We start from the raw sequence: 15,960 nt of genomic DNA on the forward strand, positions 1-15,960 counted from the left end.
TAACTTTCCAAATTAACAACTCGTTGATCATCAACCAGGCATGAGAGATATCAGCTCAAACCATAAACATTTGTGAAATTTATGGTCACAGAACAGTACAAAGAAAACCATACCGCAGACATCCCTTGAAGGTTCACGTAGTGCCTGCTGCCTCCAGCTGCATCCAGTAGCGCAGCGCGGACCTCTGCTCCTCAACTGAAAGGCAACCCTGTTCTCTGGCAGGTGGTATAGGCTGTTTTTTCCCACTGGAACAGGCACCAGAGGGGAACACCACACTTCCTCAGTTTGTTGCACTGGCTTCCAAATACATAGCTGTAAAAACAAACTACGGCCTTAAAATTTTGAGTGAATGAATGTAAATCATTACTTCAAGCATGCAAACAGCAAACCTGCTTATAAGATTTATCATTGTCAAGCTGGGCAATTACAGCATGGAGTCAAGTTTGTGTTTTAATAAATGAAGTACCAAAGCTCTTGCCAAAAAGAGAGGAAAAAAGAATTAAGTCAAACTTAATCTGATCCAGATGGGCTGCACCAGGTTTTACCCAGCATGGTACTGGTTTGATAAGAGAGCTGGGTCTTCTGCCCAAAACCAGGAAAGGCTGCTCCCCTGCCTGAGGAAATGACACACTTTAGAATCCAACTGCAAGAAGATGCAACGGATTTTTAAATTACACAAATTAAAAATTAATTAGCTCTTTGGGTTTTTTGTTGTGTGATTGGTTTTGTGCTCAGGCGATTAACTGCCAGCAGGGTGGCGACCAGCAGAAATAAGCTCTGCTGCAGCCCCACAAAATGGCAGGGATCGGTAACAATACAGAAACAGCTGGTGGCGAGAGGCTCCAGCACAGCTTAAAGAAAGGTGAGAATATCCTCTCTGACTTGCCTAATTTGTAAAAGAAAACCAGTGAGACCTTCTGCCAAAGTAACTGAACTGTGTGTGTGAGAGAGAGACACTATGCTCTGTACTTTTTTTCCCTTACAAACAAGTGCAAGAGTAATACAGAAGCATGCTCATCCATCAGACACTGCCCACGGAGGAATATAGCTTAGTTTGCTTTATTTCACAGCTTCTTTTGCACAGACATACACAGCCATATCCTGACAATAAGGCACTGCTAAATGCTGTTTCGGTCCTATACCTGCTCCACAGATCTGGTGCCTCTGCCTGCAACTGAGCTCTGCATCAGCCTTCCCCCAGAGATCAGGCAGACTGCTCATGTACCAAACAGCTGGAGTCCAGACCAGAGATCCAACATCTGGGTTATTCTGTTACTGCATTTGTTTTGTCTCTTGTGGTAAAAGGATGGTGTGGACTGAACCTGCCAGAAACACAGGCATGGTTCAGCACTGTCCCAGATTAAGTCACTCTCTCACACCTCAGAGTCTAATGAAGCAGCTCTTACTTTCTGCTCTTCCTTCTGCCTTTCCTTCTGCAAATGTTTCTCTCAGGGGCAGCAAGTCCTCTCATTCTTACACCCTGACCCCACTACCATAACACTGCTAAAAAGACCAACATGAGAGCTGGGACTCCTAATGCTGACAAGGCAATTCAGCTGTGTTGCACTTTGTGCTGAGCCAGAGGATGGGGACAAATGGTACCCAAAACCCAGCAATTCTTTGCCCATTGTCACCAATGAAAATCTATTTTCTAAGAATCTAACAAACAGGTAAATTATGTCCTTGACTTGGCAACTTCTGTCCGAGTTCTATCATTGCCTTTTTTTTTCTTTTCTGAAGTATGCCATACCTTGCCACCATTTTTTTGCCTCGCTACTAGTCTCAGTGTTCAGGGTTGCAAGTAAATGAGACACATCTGCTTTCTATTTAAACCAGTAAGGAAACATTTATATTGCAGGAGAACCTGTGGCTTTGCTTGCAGTGTCAGAGGAGGCCATTCAATGTACAGCGGGAGCCTCCTGGGCACCTGCAGATAGCTAGCCGGGCTAGATCAACTCCTTTGTATTTAAGCGGCTGGCAGCAAGCCATTAATTGTGTTTGAGTTTTTGCCTTCAGTAGGTGGTTTCACTCCACTGGAGCCCAGCATCATGGGGGGGAAAGGGAAGGAAAACAGAAAGGCATCACCAGTGTATACCCAGTGTTCTGACATGCTAGTTAAGTTCTAAATTATGTTTTTAATTACTTGGCATGATTTATTGAGACAGTGCCTCAAGGTCATAAAGCACCACAAAGTGACACAAGTTGCCTGCCAGCTTGAATCTCTGCCACTGAAGTGCTCCCTTCTCTTCTGCTGACATGTTCCTTGTCCCTCTCCCCACACTACCCAACATCTCTGTGGGTGGATGGTATCAGACTTAACACTTCAGGTACGTTTGGGGGCCAGTTCGGTAGCTCTGAGCCAAGGCTGAAAAGGGAAGGTTTTGAGGATGGTAAAGCTGGACTGAAGGGTTGGGTTCCAAAGTGTGTGTAAAACAGGTCTGCCAAAGGAGTAGTTAAAAAAAAGCAATCCCATTATCAACCCTGTGATAAAGAAATGAGTACCCTAGAATGCAATCAGGTAGGAGTACAAAGGGGGAAAAAATCACGCTGCTGTAATGCCTCTCATGCAGCCAGTTCATGCAGCATGATATGGCCTGTCTGGGTAGATTAGAGAACAGACCTACAATCCACTGAACTTGTCCTGTACCAGCCTAACATAAGCAAGAGGATGGTCAAGGCCCTACCCAGTGCTATTTGGCCCCGAAGAGCTGTAAAGGAAAATTCACTGATCTTAAATGTACAGCAGGAACACCCCTCTTTCCACCCAGTGCACAATGCTGTGTTACTGCACTGCCAATTAAAGCTGATAACACCCTTCGTGCCTTTGGGAAGGAATCTGTGCCCTTCTTGTGGCGAAACAGTGCAATACGGCAAGGAAAAGACTGTGGAATACAACCCTGATGCATTTTAAGGCTTCTATAAATAATTAAAGGAGCTCATTAATTAATAAAAAGAAAGTGAAATTGAAAAAGCAGGAGGAGAGGGGCAATGAATACCCACTGGGGGATAAGAAGTATGTCCTACACTGCAGCTTACACAGACTTAAGTCTTTTAGGGAGAGTTAAAGTGGCTTTGTGGTTTGAGCTGAAGAAACAAATCTTAGCTGGAAGAAAAATCTTCTGGGAATAACAAAGCTACTTCCTAAATCCACGTTACACTTGGGAAGATTTTTCAAGATTTACACACTCAAGTGAGAACAACATGAGATATATACAGATGTATCTCTGTATTTCTCAAATAGATGAGAAAAAAAGGATCTAGCTGGTGCCTGAGGTTGGCTTGCACCAACAAGTCTTTGGGGAAGAGATAAAATACAGCAGTGCAGAGAAAAACATCTTTCATTAATTAGATCATTATTAGTTTCCTCTGGCTCAAACGTGGGCAGCTTTGAAACCCTAGCTGCTATCAAAGAAAAGATTTACAGAAGTTCCACAAAGACAGAAAGAAACAATAAAGTCTGGTAATATCCCAGTAGGCTAAGAATTGGTAGAGTACACTGACTGCAAGTTACTAATTACAGCAGCTTTGAAATCAGAAGCTTAAATCTGTGCTAAACAGCAACACAGTGCTTTGGGCCACAGTTTCAAGCGCAGAGAAGAAATGTGCCAAACACACACACCCAGGCAGAGACAAGTCATTCCAAAAGGAAATCAGGAAATTGCAGGTGCAGCTGAATGCTTGTGAGTGCACAATTACCCAGTGGGTGTTTGCAACTGCATATTTCATATGCGCAATTACCTCTTTGCACCCCTGCCTGCATATTTTTGTATGCAATTTAAATGCCTATCTTTAAGAATATGACCTTGGTATCTGAAAATACAAAACTTGCCCAAAGTGCTGATCTGAATGTCTAGTAGGCATCAGGGTTTTAAACAGGTGAAAGGGCTGTTTTATCTCCTATTACTGACACACTGCCTGACATGAAATTGGTACTTTGCCGCTGATGACTTCTCATCTCCTGAATATTTCCCTTGGAAGTTTTGGCATGCAGCTGGTGAGCCGTGCAGCACAAGTGAAGGGAGAGATGTATGTCTACCCTACAGGAAGGAAATGCAGAGAAAAGGTATTAAATGAGGTTGAAGCCTGCGATCTTGCCAAATCAAGAAAATGGAAGGTAATACAGGTGGCTGTGCTAAAGGGCTATCTTTTGCTGTCGAGCAGCCTGACATTTGCTCTGGTTTCAAATACTTATAATCTGTTGTGAAATATCCTTTGGATTTCACTGTCAGCGGCTCAGCAGAGCTGCGGGGTCTGTACCTGGGCAGGCAAGAGGGGGCTGTATGTGTATGCCCATCCCCTGCTGCCCACCCTGCAGAGCCTGCCCAGCATGGCAGCTGCCCAGCAGGGCCCAGTGCTCAGTCTCCATGGGAAAGGAGCACCCTTACCTTTTCAAACTCTGCTAGAAAAGCCTCCACCATGAAACAAACAACGTATGTCTGATGCAAAATGTATTTAAGTAGAGGGAAAAGCAGTCAATATGAAGACAATATCCTAAATAAAACTTTTGCTTCCTACTTTAGAGCCTGCATGGCTCTACACCACGACAGATGTTCAGTAACACCCAGCAAGCTATAATCAAATAGTAAAGAAGTCTTTCCCAGAGTAGGGCCAGCACAACCCTTAGTTCTAAATTTTCCTCCCCCAGTGTAAAAGGCTCAAAGCTAGGGTAACTTTCAAGTCTGCTACATCATCAGGTTTTATTGCTCTAACTCCACTGTACTGGCATCCCATGCTCCTGGAAAATGATACTTATCCTAAAATATGTGTCTGATGTAACATCTGTAACTAAAATGCTGCGAGAAGGGGTTGGGGCTTATTTGCGCTACTGCATTTGTATTGCTAGCAATCTGCCGTGTCTTCCAAGAAGGAGCAAAAGAATGGAACAGAACTTGAAGAAATCATGCTAAAGAATGGATATTAGTTGCAGAAAAGTTATATAGTTATTCATTACCACGCCACAGCAGTTTTAAAAGACTGCATAAATATAAGAATTGGTGGATGAAATGGAAAAAAAAAAAAAAAAGAAAAAAGATATTCCCACCTTGTAGTGGAAAAAAATCCCTGTCCAAAGCTGCAATGATTTATTAATATAAGTAATCAATAGCAATAGGTCCATATCAGTTTTACATCTAATTTAAACTATCAGGTCTCAATGTACTCATTAAATAATATAATAGATTTACATATTTTAATTATATTTTATGGATTCTGAACATAATGTAATTAAAAGGGTTTTTCAGCAGAGATGATTAATGAACAGGGCAGCCAGACGTTCTGTACAGCCATTGTATGAGATGGACTTCAACGCGGTATGAGCTCAACCCCTGATCTGAGCAGTAGATTCACCTACATGTATACCCACATAAAAGCACTGAACACCTGCATGCACTGAAACAAGGCAACCACAAGCCACAGTGAAGGTGCAAACCTTTTCGGCATTTTGCTCCTCCCTTAGCAATCAGTTACACCAGGAACACATCAAGTCATGGGCTTAGAAAAGCAGAGCCCAGAGAGTGTACGTTCGCTGAGTAGGACCGTGTGAAATATAGAAAAGATATTTCAGGTCTTCTGCCAAGGACCTATCAAGGTGCTATTCCTTAGACCAAGCACTGCTACTGCACACGTTCAGCTGTGTTATGTGTCTTAGAACTGGGAAACTGAGCTGTGGAAGACGGGGAATGAACTTGACCCAGGTCCTAGAGCAGGTAGGGGCAGAGCCAGGACAAGGGACAGGACTCCGTATGTCCACGCTTTTTATCCACCTGTTAGGCTGAAAGAATGATTTGACAAAAGGCTGCTGTGCCCAAAACTGCTTTTCCAACCCTATCAGACCAGCTAAGAAAAGATACTAAACCTTTCTGCAAACCCTGCATCTCTCATATCCTTAAATAGCCACATCAGTAACACCATTGCTATTTCTTCCACATTCAAGTATTAGCTATCAGTAAAACACATCTCCCTTGAACCAAGGTCAAAACCTACTGAAGTACATCCCCAAGAGCTTCAGCAACCAAAGCGACTGCTGAAGACAGAAATAAAGATTTGAAATAAAAACTGAAACAAAAACACAGAGGAAAGGAGGTCAGCCTTGCCAGCTCTCTTGACTCCACTAAGACTCCACTAAGAGTCTTTGATAATTCGTGTTTCCTCTACAGCTTCAGCTGTCTGGTCTTCTGAGCAAAGACATAAAGTTTCTGGTCCTCATCACTGTAGAGGAAAAGCTGAAAATGCAACTACAGGGCAATCAAACAAGAAAACCTGGAAGGCAGAGAGAAACATCCCAAATTTCATACTTAATGCGGCCCAAGGAGATTCTAGTCATAGTTGAAGCCTCCTGGTACTACTAAGGTATAAAACACTACTACAGAGCATAACAAAAGAGCAAGCAGTCACTCGCTTGTGATTTGTTGGCCCCTAGCATTTGAAAGCCTCTGTTTGTTGATTTAGTAGTCAATCTCCAATTACTCTCCAGCTTTCTTTTCTCCTTGTCTAAAACCATTCTCTAGCACCTATACCGAAAATACATGAATAGAACTCTGTAACAGCCCTAAAATCCATGATGTGGGATGTTTTACAGTTTTGAGATCCCGTCACTGATTTAGCAAAATGAGTCATTGTTCTCTTTTTCCTTTCTACTTCATTTAAAACAACTGTGCCCTCTGTGCCCTTCGCTGCTGTGAACTACACCATCTTCCTGCCTCGGTTACACACTTCCCTTCCCAGCAGCTCGCCAGGAGCGGGCTCAAGCATGACTGCAGGGTCTGGGGAACGCAAAAGTGGCAGCAAGATTTGGGGAAAGTAAAACATGGGTCACAAGTAGAGTTTTACTTTTACATTGTGGGGGAGAGAGACAAGGTAGCAAAAGCATTTATCTGACTGTCAGCAGTGCATAGGAGACCTGGTGAGGAGAGGGCAATCCCTCAGCCCTCTTGCCATCCTGCTCTCCAGCTGCACATTCAGGGGTTAATCAGAACACTTAGTATTTCTTGCAAGACAGACCCCAGAAATTCCCCTGTTCAGGATGAAATCTGGATTTCCTGATTTGCCATCATTTTCAGTGGCTTCCACTTTTTTTCCCCCGATTGTATTGCTTCCTTACTGTGAACTTTTGAGACTTCTGACATTCAGGTAAGGGACAAATCACGTTGGCCTGGCACAGGGGCAGACAGCAGCAATAAAAACACCCCTATTATTTCTGTTTTCCTCTGAGCCTGCTTCAGTGTCTGGCATTTGATTCAGTTTCATGTTACAGGCAGGTCCAGTGAGACTCTCAATGTGTGTTATAGCTTAACAACCTGTGCTGGTTTTGGCTGGGATGGAGTTAATTTTCGTCACAGTAGCCAGTATGGGGCTGTGTTTGGGATTTGTGCTGGCAGCAGCGTTGATAACGCAGGGATGTTTTCATTATTGCTGAGCAGCGCCTGCACAGCGTGGGGGCCCTTCTGCTCCTCACCCCACCCCACCAGCGAGCAGGCTGGGGGGCACCAGGAGCTGGGAGGGGACATGGCTGGGACAGCTGACTCCGACTGACCCAGGGGTTATCCCACACCATATGGCGTCATGCTCGGCATATAAAGCTGGGGGAAGCAGGAGGAAGGAGGGGGATGTTGGGCGCGATGGCATTTCTCTTCCCAAGTCACCGTTACAGGTGATGGAGCCCTGCTCTCCTGGAGATGGCTGCGCACCTGCCTGCCCATGGGACGTGGTGAATGAATTCCGTGGTTTGCTTTGCTTGCGTGTGTGGTGTTTGCTTCACTTATTAAACTGTCTTTATCTCAGCCCATGAGTTTTCTCACTTATGCCCTTCCAATTCTCTCCCCCATCCCACCGGGGGGTGTGTGTGAGTGAGGGGCTGTGTGGGGCTGAGTTGCTGGCTGGGGTTAAACCACAACACAACCCACAGACCTTTCCAAGCTGAGGCTGAATTTAAAAAAATCTGAGCTGGGCTTCAGACAACGCAACTGGGAAAACTGGGCAAATTAAGAACTATGAATAGCATCTGTTGACTGCTTTGGACTGTTTCATAGCAAATGTTCACATATAGTGAGATTTTTCCTGCTACTAGTCAAGATGAATTAGACCTGGCTCTGCAGAAAAATCACTTTAATAAGCTGCAAAACTTGAAGTTGGCAAGTTTTGTAAATTTTGCCTTTGATTTTCATGTATTCTCAGTTCACCATTACAGTATGCTGGCCTTTTAGTCATGGAATACTGTTTTGGGAGTAGCAACTACTGATTTAATTAATCTCTGTTACCTTCTACCCTCATGACTTCTTTCTCTATCACATAACAAGTTTATTTTCATGTTTAAATAATTCCTTGTTATTGCTCCTAATACCACTTCCCCTGACTACGCACACAGATGACAATTCAGTTTCACTGCTTTTCCTGAGAAGAAGGATTTTATATGAAGTGTAAAATATAACTAAACCACAACAAAGGTAGGAATTCCCCCCAAAATCAGCCTGTGATGGTTGAAACTGATACCCACTACAAGTTATGCTGTAAGGGGGCACTTCTTAAGAGAACATCACCAAATCTGTACAGATTCACATGGTACTTGTGTTCCAGCTCTCTGCTTGAGCAACCTCACTTTTACACAATTTCCCTGTAACAGAAAATATTAATGCCTTCTAACACACACATTAGTTAATCAAGGTCAGTCCTAGGGTTACAGCTGTATCCACTAGCACATCAGTTGGGCTTAAACATCCTCCTAGTTGAGACTGTGTCAGCCTTGACCTCTAGACAAGGTCTTTCCTTGCTCAGCTCTACCTTCAAATCATAAAGCAAGTTTCATTATCTTCTCTAAAGAACCTGAATGCATCACTTTCCCATTATTGTCCATGCTGTTACCATCAGAAACTTGTCCCCAGGGTCTCATCTCTCAGATGGCATCCCTGCTCCCTTCAGCCTTGGCTCCAATTCCAGCTCTCACTGATGTTTCTGCATTTGCTCAGTAAACACACCATGTTCTGTATAATGTAAAACATGAGCATCTCATACACTGATAAAATTACTTCTGTGCTTACACAGCTACTTAATTCCATTTTGCCATTGATTTGTCATTTTAAAGTTAAATAATAAACATGGATTGTAGCCAGGATACTGAGTGCTGCTTACTCCCCCTCTAGTTTTTGATTTATGTGTTGTTTATTTACTGATATATTTAAGTACTCCCTATTGCATTTCACACATAATCTGGCAAATCCTGAGGATTTACTTTTCCAATTGATTAGAAAAGTCAATGTTTTACAGATGGGATTAAAATGGAAAATATCTAGAAGCCTTGATGGAATCTACTTATGACAACTACTGTCTCCAATAGGCTCTCCAGCCCTTAAAAACCTTTGTGCATTGTCAAACATTGTGAAGATATAACCATTTCCTGTTACAGGTATTATGTCAATTAAAGAAATATACTTGCTCATTTGTCCATTGTGGGAGTGCCTTCTAGGCTTTTCATTTAATCAGCACATGGGAAAACATCGTTGTTTTCCATTCGCTGGTAGTTTTCTTCTCTTCAAAATTAAATCAGACAGGCTAGTAGGCGATGCTGAGGCAAGCAGTGCTTTTTCAATATTGTCACTTCAGTAATCTAAATTTAAAAATTCTAAAACTGTCAACATGTGACATTTTGTTTTTTCCTTTTTTGTTCTAGCTCCAAACCATGTATTACTTCTTCAGTTCTATTTACTTTTAAATCAGTGTTTAGAATTTTTTTAATGCTTTATGACATGGCAAACTGGTTTTTAGCTTTTTGATTCTCTGTCAAATGGTGAACCTGGATTCCTTTTGATCCACTCTCACAACCAAAACCAAATCAGTTATTCGCACACAGCTTGCTCCACAGCAGAATCATTTTCCAGATCATGAAATTTCAGTGCAGAGTGATAAAAAGATTAAGCTGGTGTCAGAGGGCAGATTACAGGCCAGCCTAGAGAAACGAATTAGATCTACTCCTAACCCCATTCTCCTGGAGCTCAGGTCCTCTTGCTTGGCCTTCACTGGTGCTGCTAGGTGGTGAAATTCAATTCTGTCGCACAGTACCATCGGTGGTTTGAATCATAAGAGGGGCTTTGTTTTGCTGTTCTTAGTGAATTTAATGCCAACATGTCGGGGGAAAGGAAGATGATTGTCTGCTGGGGCTGAGAAATTCCTAAAGAGAGCAAAGCATCACTACATTATTAGCTGACCACTGGAATTTGTAGAGGAACAATCAATATTGATTGACCTTGCCTGTTACAGAAAGGTCAAGTGAGCCGACAGGATAAGGTGATGGGAAAGTACTGTTTGTGTGCCTCGGTGCTAAAAAGTCATATGTAGCCAGAGACAGACAATGCATAGAGACCCACACAAGTCTAAGGCACTGGAAAACACCCCAATTAAGTGAAAATTACCATCCCCATTAAGTGGCAGCCATCATTACTTAACTGCTACCCAGGGAGGTATCCTGATTAAGAGCAGATGAAGTTTAGCACATCTCAGGCAGTGTGTTATTGCTTATATATAAAAGGCAAGGGAAGAAAAGGAAAACCAGAAATACAAGACCAAGGTATTTCAGTCTAAAGCTGGAGGTGTTCATTTCTGCAAGATCAAACCAGGGCAGGGCTGGGGATCCACGGAACTAGGCTATCTTTCCTCGCTCATAAGGCCAGGGTCTTGCAGGGACCGGGGCTGACACATCCCCGTTTTGCCATTTGTTTGCTCCCAAGTGGGAAAGGAGCAGGAGTTGAGTCCACCTGCTCCAGACAGACACTCAAACCAGCCCAGGCTGGACTGCCAGCCAGTCATGCTCCGGCTCTGCTTTCTCTGCGGAGCTCAAAGCAGCTCAAAACCACCAGCTAGAATCAGGCCCACTGTTCTCACCCTAAATCCCCTGGCCTCAGTGAAGACTATGGCTTTGTCGAGATAATGTGACCACTTCTTTTTTTTCCTAACCCAGGGATTCCTCTTTCATTGGAAGAGCTTTGACCTTTAAATGAAGATGCATGCCAAGGAACATCCAGAGCTTGTTATCAAGACAATCTGTGGCACAGGCTGTGTGGTAATGTCCTCCCGAGGTGATGAATCAGATCTATCAGTGTCTAGATACTAAGGCCTTTTTTATCCTTGCAAACTCAGGGCTTTCCAAATCTTTAAGCCTGATCAGAGATAGAGCACTACAAGAGCTTACTTAAATCTCAGCAAGCAGAAAAGAGGGTGAGGGGGAGAGAGCTCACATAAAATAAAGAATACCACTTTTTAAAGATAAAACATAACTCTAGGTACAATGAAAACCTTTAGAGAACAGAACAGATCTTTGTCAGGAATGTATCTCATTTAGTCCCATTGTTTCACTGCATGCTTTTAAGAAAGCCATCCATTTATCTTGCCGGGTTTTTTCCCAGGTTGGTTTTTTTCCCCCCTCCTTTCCTGATGCCAGTTTCCATTTCATTAGGAAATGAATCACTGATGAGGTGCTATTCCCGCCTCCCTGCAAGCAGATCTCAAAACCAGGGTAGTCAGGAAAAAGAAAATACAGACTTCTAACCTAAAACCTGAATGTTTTTACAAATACAGTTTTATTTATGCTGTGCTGTGTAATGGATAGCTGTTGTTTAGTGTTTATGGCATGCAGGCTAACAATTCCAAATCAGAGAACCTATGGTTAGGTACCTTCAACATGTGTTGAGGCCCAGAAGAAAAAAATTTTCAAACAGAAAAGCAAAGGAAAAAAACAGAAAAAAAGAAAAAAATTTCCACACGATTTCCCCTGTGGGTCCTGTGAGCTGAATCTTCCTGTTTCACAGCACATTGCTGGAACACTGTACCCATGTCCCTGAAAGCCTCAGAGGGATCTCTCATTTTCACAGTTGGTGTACTACACACACATTTGTCCGTGGAGTTATATGCCTAGACAAGGAGACAATCACATTTCTGTAGCTTGAGTACCCCTGTGATGAGGCATAATGCTGTCGTGGTTTTTGCACAGAGAAGCAAACTCCCAGAAAAGCCATGTCAGCTTGAGTTTGACCTTTCATTCAACAATGAAGCAGATCAGGATATTTTCTATGCAACACGGCTACATACTGAGCACACACAAGTTGTCAGATACGGTAGAGTCTACACCCAAACATCCTTAATCTGATGATCCCCAAAAGGCAAAGTCAGGACCCGCACAGCAGTTCATTTTGGCTACTTGAAGTATTCCACAGTGAGAGAGGAAGAGAGGGGACTTTGCTTTCCTATCCTCTGCACGAATTCATGCACCAGACTGAATTGGTATGACACACAAATGGAACTGCTACCAGAAATGCCCATCTTGGAGCTTGAAAAATGTGTTTGTTTTTCCCAGCAACATCAGTCTAATAAAATACACTTCTCACCACTGTCCTAGTCTCTTTCATATCCTCTGACAACACTTCTACATGACTATCATGATGCTGTGTGAGTCTTTACAGCTTCCAGCTACATTTTTGTTACATTTCAGTTGGATAACCAGAAAAGAAAGCAATTGCGTTTAACATTTGCAGAATCTTGTCTCTCAGCTTTATAAGGCTAAGATATATAATGCACACATTTATTTCATACAGCTTCTAAGTGACTAATCTGTTTCCTCCATTAAAGGGTAAGTAGCATTTTGCAAAAATGTATTGGATTGACCCACTCATAAGATGTCCATGAGTAGGACGCACCACTTTCACTCATGCCATCCAAAAGCTTTGAGAATTTTTGTACTGGGGGGTTGATCAAAGTCCTGCACAGCTACAATTCCCACAAGGACTTCTTGTTTTGATGATCCAGATTTACTAACCAGCAGCCTGATTTTCAGAAAAGCCAGAAATTCAGCAGCTTTCTGAGTCTCCCTTCCCTTTTTTTCCCAAATGCAATGCATGTACTGCATGACTTCTATTTATCCCTGCATACGTGGAATATGATGCCTAACTCCTCCACCTCTTCATACAAACTGCTTATAATCTTAACAGAGAACACATAAACAGATCAGGAACAACACCAAGAACATGCTAACTTGATGGGCACAGGCTGAGCACCTCAAGTGTTTGCAGTCAAAGATATGAATTCAGGGATGGTGACCCCAGCAGTCAGGAGCTTTAAGAACATGCAGGCTGGAAAAATGAGGAAAGCAAACCACCACCAAACCCAGAGAAAGAGGTAGCCTAGCAATGGTGTACTTAGTTGTTTGTCTTTGACCAAACTGCTTCATTTTTCCCAGAACCTCCTGTCAGATTTGTCTCATCACCCCTAGGAGAAAGCCTTCTTTGCACAATGTAGGTAAAAAGCCCAAGGTCATGGTGCAGTTCTAACTGCCTATATCCTATCAGAGCACAAAAGAAAACCCACCAAGTCACTCTTGGAACTAAATACTATGCCACCTTCTCCTGGAAAAAAAATCAGCTTTGCATACTGTGTTGCTTTCTTGCTTATTCTACAGTGAATTGGTTTGTATCTCAAACATACTTGTAACTAAGTAAACCTATTATACTGATTTTCATGTTTCATTGTTTCTTTGCATTCCCTGTCTCTCTGGCCTTCCTGCTGGCCTTTGCTTTCTGTTCTTACTAAAGCATTTCCAAGTCAGAGACTGTCTTTTTTCTATTCTTTGTTGTGTTTGGCTTATTTCCCCTCTGTATTTTCTGTGTTTCTGCATTTGTATAACTCATAGTGCAGTGAGTGTTCAGTAATGAGTTTGGATGTTTTTCCTCGTGGCCAGTTTTGTTTCCTCTGTTTTAGTTTTCTTTATGTTGGAGCAAAGGAAGAAACCTCAAATGAGCTGTGCATCAGCCCATTGATTAAGTGGAGTACCTTTCCATGCAGTAATTACCATTGCCTAAGCTATACCCAAGCACAGCAAATCATTTTTATTTCTGCTCTGCAACTTGGAGAAAGAAGCCCTAGTCATAGATAGGACAGCATATGAATTGCCAGAAAAATCCCAGGTTGTGTACAGATCATTTATAACCTAGCCAGCCCAGTGTTTGCAGAGGTTTCTACCCACTAAACATCTCATAAATCATTGACTTACTTTGAAAAGATAACAATAATTTCAAAGAGGTAAGTGGGATTGGTCTGGATCATTACGTTCTCCCTCTAGGGCAGGGAGTTGAAAGTTTTAATTTTCTTTCATCAATCTAAGTCATCACCCAAGGCTGAAGTGTGATGTTTGACTTTCGCTACTGGAAACCTTAGATAAGACGAGATCTGAACACCCTCCACAGAGGTCTCAAGTGATGTTTCTGTACTTGTTCAGAAATCTGTATCGTAAGACAACTGCCTGTGAGCAGAGTATTACAACCCTGTACCAAGCCCAGTGTGGGATCAAGGCCCAAAGCCACTAGCAACAGAGCCCACCGGCACTCGTCCTGTCATGGGTTTACAAGGAAAGAGAAGTGGGCAGGGAGATGTCATTCTTGTGACCAGGACTTTCCAAACAGGCCTGTGTGTACAGGCATTATACAGCTCAGCCACAGTGCATTCAGCATGGTTTTGGTAGCTTTGAATTCACTGCACATGTTCTGTAGAGTTGAACTGTGCCGGGAACATATCTGGGGTTTTCATGTCCGGCAACCCAAGCTATTCCTTCAAACTAGTTGAATGACATTCGGGAGACTGAATAATTGTTCAAAATCCTTCAAATCTAGGCAGAAAAAAAAACCCAAAACAAAAACCAACGGCCCCATAAACGCAGGTGTACACTACTCAGGGCAGGAGGGTTATTCCTCCCTAACAGCAGCTGAAAGCTACACTTACTCTCCCAGCATGTGACATGTTTGTGGCGGTGTATAGCCGTCTCCCCCACCAGCCCAGGACCGTATCCCTCTCAGCATCTACATCTCACTATCTGTTTGCCATTCCCATGGGCTCTGGCGCAGCAGTGGGCTTTTTTGTTACATCTGTGTAACAGAGGACCCTGGAATCCTTGTTTACAGTTTACGGCTGATGCTCTGATGTGCCACCATGCCAGCCACAACAACCTTAACAGAAACAAGTGCTGCCCTGAGCTAAACATTTTTTTTTCTGTTAATCTAGTGTGTTTTCTTTCTGCAAAATCTGAACACCCATTTACTATTTTCCCAAAATGTGCTAATTATTTAAAATAATTTGCTGAATAATTTATATGACTGATTTTCAGTATGTGCATTGTTCTGTGTTATCAACTTGGTTTTAGCCAGTTGTAATCATTCTTTGTATTCCTGTCAAGAACAGAGCACCTTGCTGATAGGAGCTGTGCAGAAAATGAGACACTGAACATCCCCTATAGTCCACAGTCTTATGTAAAAATACAACAAAAGATTGAGACAAGCAGAAGGCAGTAAACAGGGAAGCTCATAAGGCACAAGTGGGAAAGAAAAGTATTGCAGAACCACCAACGACCACTGCTTGATGATGGCTTACTTGGAGCTCCTGAGTGTTCTAGAGGAATCCTGGTAGGAAGAAGTTCAGCAGCCATACACAGGGGATGCTCCAAGCCTGAGGTACATCAGCTTTGAGCCTTCTCACGGTATATTTCACATCTTCAACCTGGAAAAGGAGATGCCATAATAATATATCAAAGGACAAAGCAAGGCAGAGCAGACAATGTTTGAAACCTATTTACTAACAATTTGACATTCTGCCAACAGCTTATGATGGCACATTGTACCAGCTACGTGAAGAACCACTTCTGCAGGCAAGGGGAAAATCAGGGCACCAAATTCATTGCTTGCTTAACCCATCTAGTGACATTGCCAACAAAGACCATCCTGCTTTTAGTACCAGATTTAGTGAGGTTTTCCAAACAACTTATTTCCTATGTGCCACAGAAGACAACTGGAGTGAGGGACTTCAGATGAGTGCAAGCAATGAACAAATCAGTCAGGTCCAAAGCACCTTTCCCAGCCTTGAAACAAGATCCACCTTTTCTGGCTCCTTGCAGATACAGAACTTGCTGGCAATTGCACCTGAGAATATAAATACAGG

At 42.8% G+C, this 15,960-nt stretch overlaps 1 long non-coding RNA gene across 1 annotated transcript in view; it reads right to left on the reverse strand.

The window, feature by feature from the left end:
• Positions 1-15,960, reverse strand: part of LOC106631224 (uncharacterized) — a 317,186-nt gene that overhangs the window by 202,112 nt on the left and 99,114 nt on the right. Inside the window, exon 14 of the long non-coding RNA XR_008732814.1 lies at positions 15,397-15,522. This is a non-coding gene — a long non-coding RNA (uncharacterized LOC106631224). The remainder of the gene's footprint in view (positions 1-15,396; positions 15,523-15,960) is intronic.

This window comes from Falco cherrug, chromosome 1, assembly GCF_023634085.1.
Source record: "Falco cherrug isolate bFalChe1 chromosome 1, bFalChe1.pri, whole genome shotgun sequence".
Lineage (NCBI taxonomy): Eukaryota > Metazoa > Chordata > Aves > Falconiformes > Falconidae > Falco > Falco cherrug.